The sequence below is a fragment of the Mustela putorius genome, unplaced genomic scaffold, assembly GCF_011764305.1.
Source record: "Mustela putorius furo isolate JIRA1106 unplaced genomic scaffold, ASM1176430v1.1 tig00003903_pilon_pilon_pilon, whole genome shotgun sequence".
In the NCBI taxonomy this organism is placed as follows: domain Eukaryota; kingdom Metazoa; phylum Chordata; class Mammalia; order Carnivora; family Mustelidae; genus Mustela; species Mustela putorius.
Window position 1 is genome coordinate 4,941,072 of NW_025422051.1, and position 22,403 is coordinate 4,963,474.

At 38.7% G+C, this 22,403-nt stretch overlaps 1 pseudogene; it reads right to left on the reverse strand.

The window, feature by feature from the left end:
* Window positions 1–1,865: 1,865 nt before the first annotated feature.
* LOC101677470 lies at window positions 1,866–2,617 on the reverse strand (annotated as a pseudogene).
* Window positions 2,618–22,403: the final 19,786 nt, after the last annotated feature.

The window sequence follows — 22,403 nt, forward strand, 5'->3', positions numbered from 1 at the left end:
TCTTTTGGCTTTATCATGAAATATTTCATACAGAAAACAATAGTAATAAATATAAGGTATACTCAATTTTATCAAATCTTAACTTATTATAATATTTGCATCTAATTTTTAAGGGAAAATAATAATAGATCAAGGAGAAGCCCCATGTCTTACCATCCCAGCTCATTTCCTTCCTCTCTCCCCAGAGGTAATCAGCTCGTGAATTTAGAATTTATCATTAGCACAAAATCTTTGGTTAAATTATTACATTTGCATATATCCCTAGAACAGATAGAGTATTATTTTCGGGGGGTTTTTAACTTTATAGAAATGGGACCAAACCACATGAATCGTTGTGCAATTTGCTCTTGTCACTCAGTATTATGTTATAAAGCACAATGTGAAGACACCCTGAGGACTTCAATTGGGCTTATATGTTGATATTTTATCCAGCAAACTTGAAGAATCCTCGTTTGTTTTAATAATTTATCTGTAGCTACTCTTGAATTTTCTATGTACACTATCACACAATCTTCAAATAAAGACAGGTTGTCTCTTTCTAATCCCATTTAGATAGACTTTGTTTTTCTTCACTTTTCACATTGGATAGTACCTCCAGCATAACATTGGACAGAAGCATTTATTAGTTCTTATTGAAATTCTGACTTTATCAGAGTGTGTCAAAAGTGTCACCATTAAATATATGTTTTGGATGAATATATTTGATGGAAATTTGTCAAATCCTTTCTATGTTCCAGGGATGTGATCCTATGACTATGTTCCTTATTCATGTGGTATATCACAATAGTAGATTTTCTGATAATCAATTATCATTTCGTTTTCAGGATAAATTCTACTTGGTGGATGTCTTGAAATGTTCAAAACTGTGAGGACAAGAAGGCTGTCACCTACACGAGACAACGGCTTTTGAAATAACAGTTTATTATTCACAGTTGTTTTCAAGAGGAAAGGGCATGTCACATCATGTGGGGTCACAGAGAGAAGGATCAGGGACAATCAGGAGGCAGAAGGAGTGAGGAGGAAATATGGATGCCAGCCTCTATTCTGGTTTTCATAGGAAGGAATGGGCGAGGCAAAGTGAGCATGTTAGGACTGTTGAGTTTGAATAATTTTAGTAGGCTCTAGGCTATGGAGATGGTCCCCAGTTGTCCTGTCCCTGACCCTGGAGAGATTTGGGGCAGGGTGAATACTGGCTTGTTGTATAAGAGGGTAAAAGATGTGGTTAGAGACATGGCCTATGGATTATTTGCTTTGCATATGAAAGATATGCTGGCAGGTAAGTTGCTTACTCTTTCTAGAAATTGGCCAGCCCTGGGAGGGGAATTGTCTCTAAGATTAACAAGGCTCCAAGTCATCAAAACATATAAATATGGAAAATTTTTAAACATGATTAATATGGTTGAGATGTTTTTATTTTTCATTTTGTTTCATTTTCAGTACTGTTGAATTTGATAGGATAACATTTGCTTCGTGAGATAGATCTAGGATTTTATTCTTTTATATTTTCCATCATAAATTGTGTGTGCGCATGTATATTGAGGCTTTCCTGGGGATTAGGCAGGGCAAGGACCATGCTAGGGGACTAGGGCCTGCATACCAGGGTAATACTGGTCTTCAGGGCAATGTTGGGTAGCTCAGACCTGAGCTCTATAGATGAGGGGACCAGTTGGGTACCTCAAAGTAGAGACAGCCACAAAAGGAAGGATAGTCTGGTTGACATTAGTGCAAGAAGGATAATGTCAGTGAAGGGCAGACTTCACTGAAGAAAAGTTGGGTGTTGTAAAGGTTTAAAGGACCTACATGAACAGAGATTGGGAAGAAAAAGGGCCTAGTAAGCCCTGAGGTGAGAAAGAAGGGAAAGAAAATTAGGAGAGAGGAACAAGATGGGTGATTCTGGAATGCAGGGAGGTCCATCTTTTCTCCAGGGACTCAGCATACCAGTACTGCTGCATTGCTAGCTCCTCACTCCTCTCTCCTGGTTTAACAGGTCCCTGATTGTTGCTGTACATGGCAATCATTCTGAACATAGGGCCTGGGAGGAGGCAGCTGGGCCTTATACAGACAGAGGTTTTCTTCAGGCCAGAGAATGACGAAATCTTTCCTGTTTCATGCATCCCGGCACTTGGGCTTAAATATATGGTGCGTGTCAAGGATGCCGTAAGCAAGGAAATCTGCAAAGGTGATTTTGTCCCCTGAAAATTGTGGTCTCTTCTCTAGAAGCTGTGAGAAGAGCTTCATCTTTTTAGGGAGACCCTCCAAGCACTCACGCTTCCATTTCTCTAAGACAAGTTTGATTGGAGGTGTTTGTAACCTAGTTCTTCAAAATGTCCACACAAATCTTCTCTTCTGTTTTCCCTCATAGGTTGTGTTTGTGAGCAATGCAGTGAAGGAAGACATGGCTCTGGGTGATCTCATGAGTTTTATCAATTAAGTAGGGCAGTTTGAGAAAGTCCATGCTCAACTTGAATGTTTCAGTCAGCCACTGACTTCAGTCAGAGTTGGGGCATCCTCCATCACACGTTTCTTGTCCTCACAGTTTTGAGTCTGTGTGTTTCAGAAGCAGGTGGATTGAATAAGCCAGCCCATAGATATCCCAGTAAGCCAAAGTCAGGGCCATACTTCAGCTTTCTGTGGACTCGGGGAATAGCCTTAGTGGAGCTGGGCTGGAGCTTCAAACTTATACTTTTTCTTTAGCCTAGAAATTATATCAAAATAAAAAGATTTAGGAAAGAAGAAATCCCCAAGAGTCAAAAATTAAAAGAAGACCTACTAAATATATAGACACTAGTGCTTTGGCTACTGTAAGGGCATTAGCTATATCAGTAAATAAAAGACTTGCATATTTTAACCACTTGGACAAACACCAAGATTTTGGCCACTTGTGAGGCCAATGGATGGAATTAAGATTCCTGAATAAAACATAGGCTGCTAAAACTGTGTACTCTGTTCAGAGGTATAGACAGGCTATAAATCCCCCAGCAAAGGTCAATGTCTGGATCTGGGATTTGGGTGAAAAAAAAAAGTCTCCCTTGAGAATTTAAAACTACAGGCTACCCTCATAGGGTACAAATTTACACTACCTGTGTGGCAGACATTACTTATGTTTTCCAATACTTAGTTTTCCTTCCTTTCCTTCCTAAGCAACTAAAAGACTGTACTTCCCCATCCCCTTGCAGTGTGGGGGCCATGTGACTAGCTTTTGTCCATGGTCACTTCTGGGCCGAGGAAGTCAAAAGTCCCTTCCATCTTTGAGGTCTTTCATCTCCTGCTGTAGAGACCTAGAAGCAATAACAACAGCATAAAATGGAAAGGAGCCTGGATCCGCCTAAATCCCTGCTTAGGGAGAGCTGCTCTGAGGAGATGCCCAGCTTGAAGCAGATTTTGTATGAGCCAGAAACAAACGTTTTTTGTCTGAAGCCACAGAAATTTCAGGACTGAATTAATTGCTTGCCTGCTCTCTCCCTACACACACACACACACACACACACACACACACACACACACACACATTTATGAAGGAAAATATAAGAAAAGGAAATCCTAGACATCTCATGAAGTAAAATCCAGCAGTATACTGAAGACAAAGCAAAATAAAAATTAAAACACCTAGGATTTATCCAAGAAATACAACCCAGTAGGTTTTATCATAGAAATGCAATGATAATTCATTATCAGAAAATATACTAATGGGATACTAGAGTTATAATAAGAAATATCTATTTGGTCTTCATCCTGGACTCTGGCACAGAGCTCCTAAAATGCTTGGAATTTCCTGTGACCAGAGCAATAAAGATATCTTTTATTATGTTAATGAGGTAACCTTTGGAAGGCACCTAATGATGAAGCTGGTCACCAGTAGAACCAGCCATATGATTAGAGGACTGGAAATTTCAATCCCTTCTTCTTGATTTCTGAGGTGGGGAGAGGGTCTAAAGATTGAGTTCAATCACTAATGGCCAATGATTTAATCAACCGTACCTATGCAACAAGGCCTCCATAAAAACCCCAAAAGACAGGATTTGGAAAACAGATTGGTGACCACATGGAGATGTGGGGAGAATGGTGGGCCCAGAGAGGGCATGGAAGCTCTGCATCATTTCCCCATACCTTGCCCAATGCATCTCCTCTGCCTGCCTGTTCCTGAGTTACGTTCTTTTATAATTAAACAGTAATCTAGTGAATAAATGGGTTTCCAGAGTTCTGTGAACCACTGAAGCAAATTTGTCAAACCCAAGGAGGGAGTTGTGGGAACTTCTGACTCATAACCAGTTGGTCAGAAGTGCAAGTGATAATCTGCACTTGTGACGGGTACCCGAAGTGTGGGTGTGGTGGGGGGAAAGGGCAGTCTTGAGGGACTAAACATTTAATCTGTGATATCTGGTACTATCTCCAGGTAGATAGTGTCATAGCTGCATTGTAGGACACCCAGCTGGTGTCTGGAGAATTGCTTGGTGCTGTGGAGAAACCCATACACACACATATTGGAAATCTGATGATCAGATCCCATTTAGTGATATACGATACTAATAAATAAGATACTCCATTTTATCCTGACTAATGCACTGACTGATACAAGAAACTCCTGAGAAATCAGTATAAAAGTGGAAAAATGACCTGAAATTGATTATACTTCAAGAGGCCTAGAAGAGAAAATGCAAGACTCCACTGAAGGGACCCATCCTCCAGTTGGGCCACATAGGGTTTCCACACATAAATATTCCCTCCCCTTCCACTAAGCAAGATCTTACAATAAAAAAATATGTATATACAATCAATATATAAAACCAGCCACCATGAATGAAAATTAAAATTAAAAAACATGAAGACTATTATTCTCTTGAACTTCATATAATGGAATTATATTAAACTAAGAATATTAAATTGGTTTAAGAGATAAAATAAGAAATTGAAAATCATGAGGAGGAAAACACTATTATCAAGAAACCAAAGATTTCAAAATCAGCAGAATAAAATTTTCAGAAATAATATGTAGTTTTTGAAATTACCAATTAAATGAACATGTTAAAAAACACACTATACAGAATTGGACTTGAAGGGTGGTATAGAAAAATTACCCAAAATGGAGTACAAATGAAAAGAAAAGAAAATACACAAAAGCACAATTAAGAGACCTCAAAACTAGAACAAACACATTTACTACATGTCTAATAGAAGTTCTAGAAGAGAACTGCAAAGCATGGAAGAGAAATGATATTTGAAAAAATAATGACATTGAGAATCATACTGAATCTCAAACTGGATAAATAAAAATAAATAAAAAAAACACATACAGACACATCATAGTGAAACTTCTGTGTATCAAAAACTAAAAGAATATTTTAACATCATATGTAGGAGGAAATTGGCAGATTAGAGACAGACTGACATCATACCCCTAATCCAAAAGATAAGGGAAGGTAATGGGGACTTGAGAGAAAATCACTCTATCCAGCTAAACCACCATAAAGATCAAAGTCAAAATAAAGAGGCATCTGGGTGGTTTAGATGGTTAAGTGTCTGCCTTTGGCTCAGGTCATGATCCCAGGGGTCCTGAGATTGAGCCCCACATCCAGCTCACTGCTCAGCAGGGACTTTGCTTCTCCCTCTCCCTCTATTCCTCCCCAGTTTATGGTTAGTCCCTCTCTCTCAAATAAATAAATAAAATATTTTAAAAAAAAACAAAGTCTAAATAAAGAGATGTGTGGACAACACTGAACTTACTACCAACTTACTTAACCATACGGGAAGAAATTTATACCTCACAGACACTAAAATCCTGGATGTCTTTTTCTACTTCTCAAAATGAAGCTCAACAAGTCCAATACCTAATACATTGTATGTCTGTTTCATTTTCTTATTTTCAGAGATGACAGTCTTTCTTGGTTTTCTTTTTTTCTTTTTTTTTTATTAATTTTTTATTTTTTATAAACATATATTTTTACCCCCAGGGGTACAAGTCTGTGAATCACCAGGTTTACACACTTCACAGCACTCACCCAAGCACATACCCTCCCCAATGTACATAATCCCACCCCCTTCTCCCAAACCCCCTCCCCCCAGCAACCCTCAGTTTGTTTGTTTTGTTTTGTTAAGAGTCACTTATGGTTTGTCTCCCTCTCAATCCCATCTTGTTTCATTGATTCTTCTCCTACCCACTTAAGCCCCCATGTTGCATCACCACTTCCTCATATCAGGGAGATCATATGATAGTTGTCTTTCTCTGCTTGACTTATTTCGCTAAGCATGATATGCTCTATTTCCATCCATGTTGTCGCAAATGGCAAGATTTCATTTCTTTTGATGGCTGCATAGTATTCCATTGTGTATATATACCACATCTTCTTGATCCATTCATCTGTTGATGGACATCTAGGTTCTTTCCATAGTTTGGCTATTGTAGACATTGCTGCTATAAACATTCGGGTGCACGTGCCCCTTTGGATCACTACGTTTGTATCTTTAGGGTAAATACCCAATAGTGCAATTACTGGATCATAGGGCAGTTCTATTTTCAACATTTTGAGGAACCTCCATGCTGCTTTCCAGAGTGGCTGCACCAGCTTGCATTCCCACCAACAGTGTAGGAGAGTTCCCCTTTCTCTGCATCCTCGCCAGCATCTGTCATTTCCTGACTTGTTGATTTTAGCCATTTTGACTGGTGTGAGGTGATATCTCATTGTGGTTTTGATTTGTATTTCCCTGATGCCGAGTGATATGGAGCACTTTTTCATGGGTCTGTTGGCCATCTGGATGTCTTCTTTGCAGAAATGTCTGCTCATGTCCTCTGCCCATTTCTTGATTAGATTATTTGTTCTCTGGGTGTTGAGTTTGCTAAGTTCTTTATAGATTCTGGACACTAGTCCTTTATCTGATATGTCGTTTGCAAATATCTTCTCCCATTCTGTCAGTTGTCTTTTGATTTTGTTAACTGTTTCCTTTGCTGTGCAAAAGCTTTTGATCTTGATGAAATCCCAATAGTTCATTTTTGCCCTTGCTTCCCTTGCCTTTGGCGTTGTTCCTAGGAAGATGTTGCTGCGGCTGAGGTCGAAGAGGTTGCTGCCTGTGTTCTCCTCAAGGATTTTGATGGATTCCTTTCACACATTGAGGTCCTTCATCCATTTTGAGTCTATTTTTGTGTGTGGCATAAGGAAATGGTCCAATTTCATTTTTCTGCATGTGGCTGTCCAATTTTCCCAGCACCATTTATTGAAGAGGCTGTCTTTTTTCCATTGGACATTCTTTCCTGCTTTGTCGAAGATTAGTTGACTGTAGAGTTGAGGGTCTATTTCTGGGCTCTCTATTCTGTTCCATTGATCTATGTGTCTGTTTTTGTGCCAGTACCATGCTGTCTTGATGATGACAGCTTTGTAATAGAGCTTGAAGTCCGGAATTGTGATGCCACCAACGTTGGCTTTCTTTTTCAATATCCCTTTGGCTATTCGAGGTCTTTTCTGGTTCCATATAAATTTTAGAATTATTTGTTCCATTTCTTTGAAAAAGATGGATGGTACTTTGATAGGAATTGCATTAAATGTGTAGATTGCTTTAGGTAGCATAGACATTTTCACAATATTTATTCTTCCAATCCAGGAGCATGGAACATTTTTCCATTTCTTTGTGTCTTCCTCAATTTCTTTCATGAGTACTTTATAGTTTTCTGAGTATAGATTCTGTGCCTCTTTGGTTAGGTTTATTCCTAGGTATCTTATGGTTTTTGGTGCAATTGTAAATGGGATTGACTCCTTAATTTCTCTTTCTTCTGTCTTGCTGTTGGTGTAGAGAAATGCAACTGATTTCTGTGCATTGATTTTATATCCTGACACTTTACTGAATTCCTGTATAAGTTCTAGCAGCTTTGGAGTGGAGTCTTTTGGGTTTTCCACATATAGTATCATATCATCTGCGAAGAGTGATAATTTGACTTCTTCTTTGCCGATTTGGATGCCTTTAATTTCCTTTTGTTGTCTGATTGCTGAGGCTAGGACCTCTAGTACTATGTTCAATAGCAGTGGTGATAATGGCGATCCCTGCCGTGTTCCTGACCTTAGCGGAAAAGCTTTCAGTTTTTCTCCATTGAGAATGATATTTGCAGTGGGTTTTTCATAGATGGCTTTGATGATATTGAGGTATGTGCCCTCTATCCCTACACTTTGAAGAGTTTTGATCAGGAAGGGATGCTGTACTTTGTCAAATGCTTTTTCAGCATCTATGGAGAGTATCATATGGTTCTTGTTCTTTCTTTTATTGATGTGTTGTATCACATTGACTGATTTGCGGATGTTGAACCAACCTTGCAGCCCTGGAATAAATCCCACTTGGTCGTGGTGAATAATCCTTTTAATGTACTGTTGAATACTATTGGCTAGTATTTTGTTGAGTATTTTCGCATCTGTGTTCATCAAGGATGTTGGTCTATAGCTCTCTTTTTTGGTGGGATCCTTGTCTGGTTTGGGGATCAAGGTGATGCTGGCCTCATAAAATGAGTTTGGAAGTTTTCCTTCCATTTCTATTTTTGGAACAGTTTCAGGAGAATAGGAATTAGTTCTTCTTTAAATGTTTGGTAGAATTCCCCCGGGAAGCCATCTGGCCCTGGGCTTTTGTTTGTTTGGAGATTTTTAATGACTGTTTCAATCTCCTTACTGGTTATGGGTCTGTTCAGGTTTTCTATTTCTTCCTGGTTCAGTTGTGGTAGTTTATATGTTTCTAGGAATGCATCCGTTTCTTCCAGATTGTCAAATTTATTGCCGTAGAGTTGCTCATAGTATGTTCTTATAATAGTTTGTATTTCTTTGGTGTTAGTTGTGATCTCTCCTCTTTCATTCATGATTTTATTTATTTGGGTCCTTTCTCTTTTCTTTTTGATAAGTCGGGCCAGGGGTTTATCAATTTTATTAATTCTTTCAAAGAACCAGCTCCTAGTTTCGTGATTTGTTCTATTGTTTTTTTTGGTTTCTATTTCATTGATTTCTGCCCTGATCTTTATGATTTCTCTTCTCCTGCTGGGCGTAGGGTTTCTTTCTTGTTCTTTCTCCAGCTCCTTTAGGTGTAGGGTTAGGTTGTGTACCTGAGACCTTTCTTGTTTCTTGAGAAAGGCTTGTACTGCCATATATTTTCCTCTCAGGACTGCCTTTGTTGTGTCCCACAGATTTTGAACCGTTGTATTTTCATTATCATTTGTTTTCCATGACTTCTTCTTTAATTTCCCGGTTGACCCATTCATTCTTTAGAAGGATGTTGTTTAGTCTCCATGTATTTGGGTTCTTTCCAAAGTTCCTTTTGTGGTTGAGTTCTAGCTTTAGAGCATTGTGGTCTGAAAATATGCAGGGAATGATCCCAATCTTTTGATACCAGTTGAGTCCTGATTTAGGACCAAGGATGTGATCTATTCTGGAGAATGTTCCATGTGCACTAGAGAAGAATGTGTATTCTGTTGCTTGGGGATGAAATATTCTTAATATATCTGTGATGTCCATCTGGTCCAGTGTGTCGTTTAAGGCCTTTATTTCCTTGCTCATCTTTTGCTTGGATGATCTGTCCATTTCAGTGAGGGGAGTGTTAAAGTCCCCTACTATTATTGTATTATTGTTGATGTGTTTCTTTGATTTTGTTATTAATTGGTTTATATACTTGGCTGCTCCCACGCTGGGGGCATAGATATTTAAAATTGTTAAATCTTCTTGTTGCCAGACCCTTTGAGTATGATATAGTGTCCTTCCTCATCTCTTATTATAGTCTTTGGCTTAAAATCTAATTGATCTGATATAAGGATTGCCACTCCTGCTTTCTTCTGATGTCCATTAGCATGGTAAATTCTTTTCCACCCACTCACTTTAAATCTGGTGGTGTCTTTGGGCTTAAAATGAGTTTCTTGGAGGCAACATATAGATGGGTTTTGTTTTTTTATCCATTCTGATACCCTGTGTCTTTTGACAGGGGCATTTAGCCCATTAACATTCAGGGTAACTATTGAGAGATATGAATTTAGTGCCATTGTATTGCCTGTAAGGTGACTGTTACTTTCCGATCTACCACTTGTAGGCTTTCTCTTTGCTTAGAGGACCCCTTTCAATATTTCCTGTAGAGCTGGTTTGGTGTTTGCAAATTCTTTCAGTTTTTGTTTGTCCTGGAAGCTTTTAATCTCTCCTTCTATTTTCAATGATAGCCTAGCTGGATATAGTATTCTTGGCTTCATGTTTTTCTCGTTTAGTGCTCTGAAAATATCATGCCAGCTCTTTCTGGCCTGCCTGGTCTCTGTGGATAAGTCAGCTGCCAATCTAATATTTTTACCATTTTATGTTACAGACTTCTTTTCCCGGGCTGCATTCAGTATTTTCTCTTTGTCACTGAGATTTGTAAATTTTACTATTAGATGACGGTTGTGGGCCTATTCTTATTGATTTTGAGGGGCGTTCTCTGAACCTCCTGAATTTTGATGCTCGTTCCCTTTGCCATATTGGGGAAATTCTCCCCAATAATTCTCTCCAGTATACCTTCTGCTCCCCTCTCTCTTTCTTCTTCTTCTGGAATCCCAATTATTCTAATGTTGTTTCATCTTATGGTGTCACTTATCTCTCGAATTCTCCCCTCGTGGTCCAGTAGCTGTTTGTCCCTCTTTTGCTCAGCTTCTTTATTCTCTGTCATTTGGTCTTCTATATCACTAATTCTTTCTTCTGCCTCATTTATCCTAGCAGTGAGAGCCTCCATTTTTGATTGCACCTTATTAATAGCTTTTTTGATTTCAACTTGGTTAGATTTTAGTTTTTTTATTTCTCCAGAAAGGGCTTTTATATCTCTCGAGAGGGTTTCTCTCATATCTTCCATGCCTTTTTCGAGCCCGGCTAGAACCTGAGAATTTTCATTCTGAACTCTTGATCTGACATATTACCAATGTCTGTATTAATTAGGTCCCTAGCCTTTGGTACTGCCTCTTGTTCTTTTTTTTGTGTTGAATTTTTCCGTCTTGTCATTTTGTCCAGATAAGAGTATATGAAGGGGCAAGTAAAATACTAAAAGGTTGGCAACAACCCCAGGAAAATATGCTTTAACCAAATTAGAAGAGATCCAAAATCGTGAGAGGGGAGAAAGGGGATAAAAAGAGGTTCAAAAAGGAAGAAAGAAAAAAAAAGAAAAAAGGAAAAATAAAAGAAAAGAATTAAAAAAAAGAAAACACTTAAGAAAAATGTAAAAAAGAAAAAATATATATATTAGATAAACTAGTAAAAAATCGTTAAAAAAGAAAAAGGTAATAGTTAAAAAAAAATTTACCCGAAGGCAAGAAAAAAAAACAACAACAAAAAATGAAAAAGAAAAAAATTAAATTAACTGTAAGACTAAAAGAAAGTCACAGGTAAAAAGCCATGAGTTCCGTGCTTGGCTTTCTCCTCCTCTGGAATTCTGCTGCTCTCCTTGGTATTGAAACTGCACTCCTTGGTAGGTGAACTTGGTCTTGGCTGGATTTCTTGTTGATCTTCTGGGGGAGGGGCCTGGTGTAGTGATTCTCAAGTGTCTTTGCCCCTTACCCGGGGCCGGGGTGAGTAATCCGCTCGGGTTTGCTTTCAGGAGCTTTTGTTCCCTGAGCGCTTTCTGTAGAGTTCCGGAGGACGGGAATACAAATGGCGGCCTCCTGGTCTCCCGCCCGGAGGAGCCGAGTTCCCAGGGCCGCTCTCCTCAGTGCGCACTCAGAGAACAGCGCCCAGTTACTCCCGTCTGCCTGACCTCCGGCCGCGCTCCGAGCTCACCGAGCCTGCGACCGGTTCAAGGTCACACCGAGCTGCGAGCTTACTGTCGGCTCTGTCTCTGTAGCCGGCTTTCCCGTTCCAATACTCGCAAGCTCTGCGACACTCAGACACCCCCGATCCTTCTGTGACCCTGCGGGACCTGAGGCCACGCTGACCCCCCATGGGCTTCGCTCCGGTTTAGCCTCTGGAGCGATGTCCCTCAGCGGAACAGACTTTTAAAAGTCCTGATTTTGTGCGCTGTTGCTCCGCCGCTTGCCAGGAGCCGGCCCCTCCCCCCGGGGTCTGTCTTTCCGTTGCTTTCGATTCACTTCTCCTCCGGTCCTACCTTTCAGAAAGTGATTGTTTTTCTGTTTCCAGAATTGCTGTTCTTCTTGTCTTCGATCTGCCGATGGATTTTCAGGTGTTTGCAATCTTTAGATAAGCTATCTAGCTGATCTCCGGCTAGCTGAAGTAGTCTCAGCCTGCTACTTCTCTGCCATCTTGACTCCTCCCTTTCTTGGTTTTCTATTTTTACATTTTTTAATTCTTTTTTTAAAATTTATTTATTTTCAGCATAACAGTATACATTGTTTTTGCACCACACCCAGTGCTCCATGCCATCTGTGCCCTCTCTAATACCCACCACCTGGTTCCCCCAACCTCCCACTCCCCGCCCCTTCAAAACTCTCAGATTGTTTTACAGAGTCCATAGTCTCTCATGGTTCACCTCCCCTTCCAATTTCCCCCAACTCCCTCTCTCTAACTCCCCTTGTCCTCCATGCTATTTGTTGTGCTCCACAAATAAGTGAAACCATATGATAATTGACCCTCTCTCCTTGACTTATTTCACTCAGCATAATTTCTTTTATGTGTTTGGACCAGAGGAATATACCTTCATTTCAATTTCTACATAATCACCAGAATAATCTAGCTCTGTGCTTCTCAAACTACCTATGGTGAAGGATCAGTGTGATTTTTCTTTCCTAATAGATGGCATACCAATATTTTACCAAAGTCAACTGATCACTCATTTGGATGTGGCAGCACTGTCCAATTACTATAAATTACTTAATCTGAATTTATGAATTTACCGGAGATTGATAACAGGTAGTTCTTGGAACAGGAAAGACATGTGGATCACAATTTGAATAGTACCGATCTAGTTAAAATTCAATTCTGGAAATTTCACTTAAAATTATGTAATGATCTCAATTACCTACATGACAACTTTCAAATTCCAAGTAATATGGCATACAAGGTCTTTTTCTTTTATTGTGTTATGTTAGTCACCATACAGTACATCATTTGTTGTTGATGTAGTGTTCCCTGATTCATTGTTTGTGTATAATACCCAGTGCTGCAAGCAGTCCATGCCCTCCTTAATACCCACCACAATGCTCACCCATCCCCCCATCCCCTCCCTCCTAAAACCCTCAGTTTGTTTCCCAGAGTCCTTTGTGATCTGTCTCTCCGATTTCATCTCCTACATTTGTTTGCCTCAAATTTTATACCCAGAAACAATTCAGGGCTTGCAGTTTCTTAATCACTAAAAATCACTGAAAAAGGTGAAGAAACAAACTGTGAGTTGAGATTCCTAGAGCAAATCCCAAAGCCAGACTGCAGAAAGGAAACCCACAAAGTAAGCTACATTTTCCTCTACATCAGGAAGTTTCTAACTCCAGAACCATATAGCTACTGCAATAATAATTTTTAAAAGGTGCTACAGTCAAAACAATCATCATTACCAGTGCCACTGCAGAACCACACCATACCTGCTATTATCTACACAAGGAAAATTGACATCCCACACACTGCCTCTCAACACCCAGGAAGCTAGTTGCTTGACATTGGGACCTCTGTTAATGCTGCCTTAGAAAAATTCTGTTTTCCATATCTTACATGAGTGCACCTGATTTACTTAACCCTGTATAAGATGTAGAACCAGTTGCAAGTGAGTCTATGGAATGTACATTCTAATTTTCCAACCCCCATAGCAGAAAAGGGGACACTAGACCAGTGTTTTTCATAATCCATTAATGGTTTATAAAATTAATTTAGGAAATCAGGATTCATATTTTTTTAATGAAATGAAATGGGATACAATAGACTAGAAAATATTGAAGTGCACATTCAAGGAAACTAATGTTTCATGAAAATTTTGTTTTAGTTATATAAATAAAGAAAAGGTAATACAGAAATGTACTGGGATACTACATAAGTGCATTTATTATTATAGGTTCTAATCCAAAAAGTTTTATTTTTGTTTTATTTTATTTTTGAGAGGGGGGGAATGGGGGGAGGGAAGTAAAGGGAGAGAGAAACCTTAAGCCGTCTCTCCACTGAGTGAACAGCCTGAAGCAAACCTCAATCTCATGACCCTGAGATCATGACCTGAGCAAAAATCAAGAGTTGGATGCTCAACCGAGTCACCCAGGTGCCCCCAAAATCTTTTAAATGCATTATACTAGTGCAGTAATTCTCAAACTTTAGCCTGCAACAGAATTCCCTGGAGATAGGGGTATTAAAGCACAGATGCTGGGCCCCATACCAAGTTTTTGATTCATGCCTGGTGTGAGGCCTGGGAATTTACATTTCTAACAAGTTCCTAGGTGATGTTGATGGTGTTGATCCAAAAAACACTCTGAGAACAACTGCTCTACAACAGTGGCTCTTAACATTGGCTGCAGGTTAGAATCATCTGTGGAGCTTTTGAAAGTCCTGATGCCAGGCTGCACACCAGATCAATTACATGAGGCTCTCTGGGGTGAGACTGGACCATCAGTTTTTTAAAGCCCCATCCACGTGAAGCCAGGAATGAGAATCAACATTCTAGAAGAATGATGTTTAGGGGTTGAGCATCTATCTATAATTTTTTTAATCATATTTATCTAAATCTATCATCCTTTAAGTTATCACCTTCAGGAACTGTAAAAACTCTTGATCTCCAGATCATGCCCCATCCCCTGGCAAGTAGCTTCATTCACTGAAACAAATGTTGGATTTGAAATCAAGCAGAGAGAGTCAATTATCATATGGGTTCACTTCTTTGTGGGGCATAAGGAATAACACAGAGGACATTGGGAGATGGAGAGGAGGAGTGAGTTGGGGGAAATCTCCCCCTTGGGGAGGGGGAGACAAACCACGAGGGACTGTGGACTCTGAGAAACAAACTGAGGGTTTTGGAGGGAAGAGGGGATGGGTTTGGGTGAGCCTGGTGGTGGGTATTAAAGAGGGCACGTATTGCATGGAGCACTGGGTGTGGTGCATAAACAATGAATTCTGGAACACTGAAAAAAAATTAAATTTTAAAAAAAGAAAGAAATCACAAAACTACCCTTTGAGTGCTGACTCTCTTTCTTACCAGGTATGTGACCTTGGGCAGGTCATGAGGCTCTGGGGGCACCTGGATGGCTGTCTGTTAAGCGCCTGCCTTTGGCTCAGGTCATGATCCCCAGGTACTGGCATCGAGCCCTACATCAGGCTCCTTGCTCAGTGGGAAGCCTGCTTCTTCCTCTACCTGCTTCTCCCCCTGCTTGTGTGTACTCCCTCTCTCTTTCTCTCTGTCAAATAAATAAATACAATTTAAAAAAAGAGGAGGTTCTGTTTCTTCCCCCACATAATACAGAAGAAAGCAAAACGCCTTATCAACCTCACAGGATGGATATGATAATACAATACAGGCAAAAAACCCAACTTAATAAATGATGAGGTTGGTGTGCCCAAAGTTCAGGGTGCATGCAGGGTGGAGTGTCCAGACATGAAGGAAGATATTTTGATTGGTGTTAGATGTTTAAGGTTCTTATGTGCTTGAATATCCTCTTGGAGTTTGGACAATATGTTGCACAGTGGAAATTTTTAAACAAGGAATTGATATGAATCATTTGTGCTATTTTTCAAACGAGAACTCTGGTGACCAAGTTTCTCTAATGGGAAACAGAAAGGCCCAGAAAGCAGTTACAAGCAGTCATATAAGAATAAGTAAGAGAGGATGACAGTCTGAAAAGCAGACATGGAAGACAGGACAGAGATTGTGTTGCTACTTCAAGATATCTCTTGGCAGAATAAACGGACTTAGGTGAAGCAATTAATAAGAAAATTCACTTGGGCTATGTTCACATGTGATATGAAAATATTCAGAGTTTTAAAATAGAATTTCAAGAGCCCCTGGGTGGCTCAGTGGGTTAAAGCCTCTGCGTTTGGCTCAGGTCATGATCCCGGAGTCCTGGGATCGAGCCCCACATCCGGGCTCTCTGCTCAGCAGGGAGCCTGCTTCCCTTCCTTACTCTCTGCCTGTCTCTTTGCCTACTTGTGATCTCTGTCTCTCAAATAAATACATAAAATCTTTAAAAAAATAAAATAGAATAGAATTTCATCCATAAACTATCTACATAGCGATCTCATTATTTGGTTAAATATTCAAATACAGTGCTGAATATTTTGGTACTATTTTATTTTTTTAAGTTGTCATCTATTTATTTATTTATTTTTATTATGTTGTGTTGGTCACCACACAGTACATCTAAGTTATTATTTAAATTCCAGTTAGTTAACATACAGTGTCATATTAGTTTCAGGTATACAATATAGCGAGTCAGTACTTCCGTACAACATTGGGTGCCCATCCGGAAAAGCACACTTCTTAATCCCCATCATATTTTGGTATTCTTTTAGATTTATTATAGATCCATTTAAGGAAATTAATTAACACTTGCAATCTGGTCAGAATTTTCTTCATGGCCCAATACAGTTACACTTCTTTCACAAAAATAAAGTAATGTTGCTCTTTACTTATGATGAAGAAAGACATACTGGTAACTTGATGTTAGCAAGACATTACCAACAGAAAAGGAGCCAAATCTGGTATTTTTACCACAAGTCTGACTACTATGAGGCACACAAACTGATCACAAAATGAGACTAACAAAGCTCTTCCAAGAACCGGAGCCTGGGGAATACTGCATACTGCTCCCCTCTTGAAGAGTCATCATACATATTAGCATCTTAAAGACTCCAAAAAGTCATGAGCAAAGAAACATGTTCTTTTCTGCTTAATGCAACATTTCCTATTCTTATAAGACTATGAAACGCTTTATTTTTAAAATGTTTTCATAAAATCTATTTGCATTCTGTAAAAACAGTGTACACTTTTGGGTAATGTAAATTTAGAAAAATAGTCTCCCAACTAAATAATACTCCTGCAAGCACAATTATACTTATATATTAATTCTATTTTGCATGTTATACAATCACTATTTTACTTGGGTATTACATACATTGAAATACAAAACAGAAATTTAAAATGATATAATATAAAATAATCTTTTAAAAGTTCTTATTTATTTGTGGCATAGAAACTCTATGTTAACATTAGACAAAGTAGATTTAAAAGCAAGAAAAAATTACCAGGGATTAAAAAGCGACATTACATAATGTAAAAGGGTCAATTCACTAATGAGACATAAGTGTTCTATATGTATATGCACCAAAAAAGAGAGCTTCCAAATATGTGAAGCAAAATCTGATAGAAGTGAAAGGAGAGATGGGTAAATTGACAATTACAGATGGAAATTTTTCAACACTCTTCTTTTAATATTTGGTAAAGCAAGTATACAGAAATTCAGCAAGGATATAAAAGAACTGAACAAAATTATCAATCACATTGACCTAATGGACACTTATTTATAGAAAATTTCACTTAACAACAAAATTTTCATTTTCTCAAGTGCATGTAGAATCACTAATATACACTACACCCTGGGTAATAAGACAAACCTTATTAAACTTAAAAGAATTAAAGTGATGCAAAGTATATTCTCTGACAATAATGGAATTAAACTAGAAATTAGTATCGGAAAGACATCTTAAAAATTCCCAAACTCTTAGAAATTAAACAAAATACTTCTGAATAATCCATGGGTCAAAAAGGAAGTAATAAGAGAGATGAGAAAATATTTTGAACTGAGAGAAAAGGGAAAATATGACATAACAAAATTTGTGGGATACACAGTCAACACACCAATTAAAACACAATTGTCAGGTTGGATTAAAAAAAACAAGACCTGCCCATATGTTGTCTACAATTATTTATAATTACAGAGAAATATATAGCATGAAATGCCTGTATTGATAAAAAATAGAGGTCTCAAATCAGTAATCTAAGCTTCCATATTAAGAAACTGGGGAAAGGGGCACCTGGGTGGCTCAGTGGGTTAAAGCCTCTGCCTTTGGCTCAGGTTATGATCCCAGGGTCCTGGGATCGAGCCCTGCATTGGGCTCTCTGCTCAGTGGGGAGCCTGCTTCCTCCTCTCTCTCTCTGCCTGCCTCTCCCCAAACTTGAGACTTCTGTCTGTCAAATAAATAAATAAGATCTATAAAAAAAAGAAAGAAAGAAAGAAAGAAACTGGGGAAGAAAAACAAAATTAAGTTCAACAGCTCTTTTTTCACATTTGGCCTTAGGATAGTCAGTGAACTTGTATGTGGTAGAAAAGATTTTTAAGGTCACTCATTTTATTTCAATATATAGTTTCAATGTATAGTTTCTACTTTAGGGGAAAATATAACCTCCCAGTCAAATCCACTTAGCCAGTCTCACATAATCTTCGATATCCTAAAAGAGAACCAACAAACAGTGAGGGACCTCTGTCAACCTGTCTATATTTTATGGATTACCAGTTTTCTCTTAGGAAACCATGAACACTGGGCATATGACATACAAGAGCCTAGGCAGATGGATGGAATGAGGCCATCAGTGTTAGTCTGAATGTTAATTGCTGAAAAAGTTTCTTTCTTGTTTTTTTTTTAAAGAAAAAATCCTACTATTTTCTTCCCATACCCAAATGGATTGTTCACGTACCCCAACACAGAAACTTCTAGACTAGACAATAAAGAGGTGAAGGGGCCTAGTTATTAAGCAATTTCATCTCTGAAATGATCCCATGGAATTCACTCACAGCAGACAGAATATACCAACCCTAAAGTAAAACTATGGAAAAGGTAGCTATTGCTAAGGCTCAAATAATCCTTTGGAGAACACACTGCATTTTGTTAAGTTGTCAACCCGTGGGTTTCTATTTCTCCTTATATGTTGTGCTGTGACTATCTTCTAAATACCACATTCCACTGTCGGCTTGATATTTAAAACCAGTTGGCCGCACTCCACTGCCATCCATTATGTTGCATTGTTTTACAAGAAATATGACTTCTTTCACAGCAGACATGTTGATCCCAAGGAAACTGTTTTTCACATTTTACTGTGTGGATTTTAAAAATGTATTTATCCTAGACACAAAAGAAAGAAATGTGACACAATTGAACTTACTTAAACAGTTAATAGGTTTGTACATGCTGCTCCTTTCTCTCGAGATGAATGTTTTTTAATATCTTTAAATAAAGTTTAAAACCCAATCTTTCCTGGCTCAGATGCTTGCAGAGGAGTTGGCTCCTGATGCCTTCTCATTTGGGATCGTCTTCTGTTGCTAAGAGATTTGCATATGCTTAAGATGACTTAAGATCATTGGTATAAAATATACTCAGAAATTAATCCGTAAGTGGCATTTTTATACAAAGAATCTTGGTCAGGTAGACTTACTTTTCTTTTTTATTATGTTCAGTTAGCCACCATACAGTACATCATTAGTTTTTGCTGTTGTGTTCAATGATTCATTGGTTGCATATAACACCCAGTGCTCATCACAACACATGCCCTCCTTAATGCCCATCACCTGGCTACTCCATCCCCCCATCCCCCCACCCCTCTGAAACCCTCAGTTTTTTCCTCAGAGTCCATAGTCTCTGATGGTTGATCTCCCCGTCTGATTTTTTCCCATTTAGTTTTCTCTCCCTTTCCCTATGGTTCTCTGCACTATTCCTTATGTTTCACATATGAGCAAAACCATATGATAATTGTCTGTCTCTGCTTGACTTATTTCACTTAGCATAATCCCCTCCAGTTCCATGCATGTTGATGCAAAAGGGTATTCATCCTTTCTGATGGCTCAGTAATATTCCATTGTATATATGGACCATAACTTCTTTATCCATTCGTCCTTCGAAAATCATCTTCACTCCTTCCACAGTTTGACTATGGTGGACATTGCTGCTATGAACATTAGGGTGCATGTGCTCCTTCTTTTCACTACATCTGTATCTTTGGGGTAAATACCTAGTAGCACAATTGCTGGGTCACAGGGTAGCTCTATTTTTAACTTTTTGAGAAACCTCCATACTGTTTTCCAGAGTGGCTGTACCAGCTTGCATTCCCACCAAAAGTGTAAAAGGACTCTCCTTTCTCCACATCCTCGCCAATATTTGTTGCTTCCTGCCTTGTAAATTTTTGTCATTATAATTGGTGTAAGTGGTATCTCAATGTGATTTTGACTTGAATTTCCCTGATGGCTAATGATGTTGAACAATTTTTCATGTATCTGTTAACAATTTGTATGCAGACTTTCAAAGAAGCTATCTTTCTTTTCCTTTGACAACAGTGGGAGTGTGAGCCTGAAATTTAAGTATACGTCATCACTACTGTGGTCAATTTGATCCAGTGTTCAAGGTAATATCAACCCTGTTAGAAACTGAATTTTCCTACTAAATCCTAAATATTTAACCTAATATAGAATGAAAAAAAAGTGCAAATACTTAACAATTGCACATATTTACACATGCTTAGTATATTATTTATCTATTACTGCATAATAAAATACCACATAAATTTGTAATGTAAAAAACCCCACATTTATTATCTCACAGTTTCTGTGGATTAGGAATCTGAGCACAGCTTAACAGGCTTCTTTGCCTCAGGGTGTCCTATGAGGCTGCAATCAAGGTATCAGCCAGGGCTGGACTCTCATCTGAAAGCTCACTGAGGGGAGAATCTACTTCTAAGCCCACTGCATAATTTTGGATAGGATTCGGCTCCTTTTAAATTGCTGGACTGAAAATTCCAGTTCTTTGATGGCTGTTAGACAGAGGACACCCTAAGCTCCTTACCATGTGGACCCCCTAAACAAGGTAGCTTGCTTCATCATTACAAGCAAAGGAGAGAGTCTTAATAGCAAGATGGCATGGGAACAACCTCTTATAACTTAATCAAAGAAGTGACATCTCATAGTGGAGATAGGCCATTGAAACCAATTATTCAAGGGAAGGGTATTACACAAGGCTGTGAATGCCAAGAAAGAAATATTTAGGGTGGATCAAGAAGATGTGGTATATATACACAATGGAATACTATGCAGCCATCAAAAGAAATGAAATCTTGCCATTTGCGACAACATGGATGGAAATAGAGCTTATCATGCTTAGCGAAATAAGTCAAGCAGAGAAAGACAACTATCATATGATCTCCCTGATATGAGGAAGTGGTGATGCAACATGGGGGCTTAAGTGGGTAGGAGAAGAATCAATGAAACAAGATGGGATTGGGAGGGAGACAAACCATAAGTGACTCTTAATCTCACAAAACAAACTGAGGGTTGCTGGGGGGAGGGGGTTTGGGAGAAGGGGGTGGGATTATGGACATTGGGGAGGGTATGTGCTTGGGTGAGTGCTGTGAAGTGTGTAAACCTGGTGATTCACAGACCTGTACCCCTGGGGATAAAAATATATGTTTATAAAAAAAAAGAAAAGAAAAAGAAATATTTAGGGGCTATCTTAGAAAGTACGCACCACACTGAGATACAAGATCCCACCTCCTTCAACTATGGCCACTTTCAGTCTTCTCCTTTCTTAATAACACATGCATGACTTGCAAACAATTAAAAAAAAACTTTAAAAAACTTTTTTGCTTACGAGTAATAATGTACCAGTGAATTCAGCCAGATTCAAGTCAAAAGAAGATTGGCATGCAATATGTGCCCTCCATAATACCCAGCACATATTCCATGGAGCACTGGGTGTGGTGCATAAACAATGAATTCTGGAATGCTGAAAAGAAATAAATTTAAACAAAAAGAAATTAAAAGTAGAGCTACTGTATGACCCTGCAATTGCACTACTGGGTATTTATTCCAAAGATACAGATGAAGTGAAAAGAAGGGCCATATGTACCTCAATGTTCATAGCAGCAATGGCCACAATCGCCAAACTGTGGAAAGAGCCAAGATGCTCTTCAACAGTTGAATGGATGAAGAAGATGTGGTCCATATATATACAATGGAATATTATGCAGCCATCAGAAAAGATGAATACCCAACTTTTGTATCAACATGGACGGGACTGGAGGAGATTACACGGGGTGAAATAATTCAAGCAGGGGAATCAATTATATGGTTTCGCTTACTTGTAGAGCATAAGGAATAACATGGAGGACATTAGGAGAAGGAAAGTAAAAGTGAATTGGGGGAAATTAGAATGGGAGATGAACCAGGAGAAACTGTGGACTCAGACTGTGGACTGACAAACAAACTGAGGGTTTTGGAAGGGAGGGATTTGGGGGAATGGGTGAGCCTGGTGGTGGGTGTTAAGGAGGGCACATAACGCATGGAGCACTAGATGTGATGCATAAACAATGAATCTTGGAACACTGAAAAAAATTAAATTAAATTAAGAAAAAAGAAGATTGACAGGTAAGATTTTAGACCAAATGTTTGTATTTTTCAACTCCTGGTATCAATACATATTTTTCTTTCCTGATTTATAACCTCTACCACTAGTAGAGTCTGAATATATTTTCTCCCAAATTTAAAG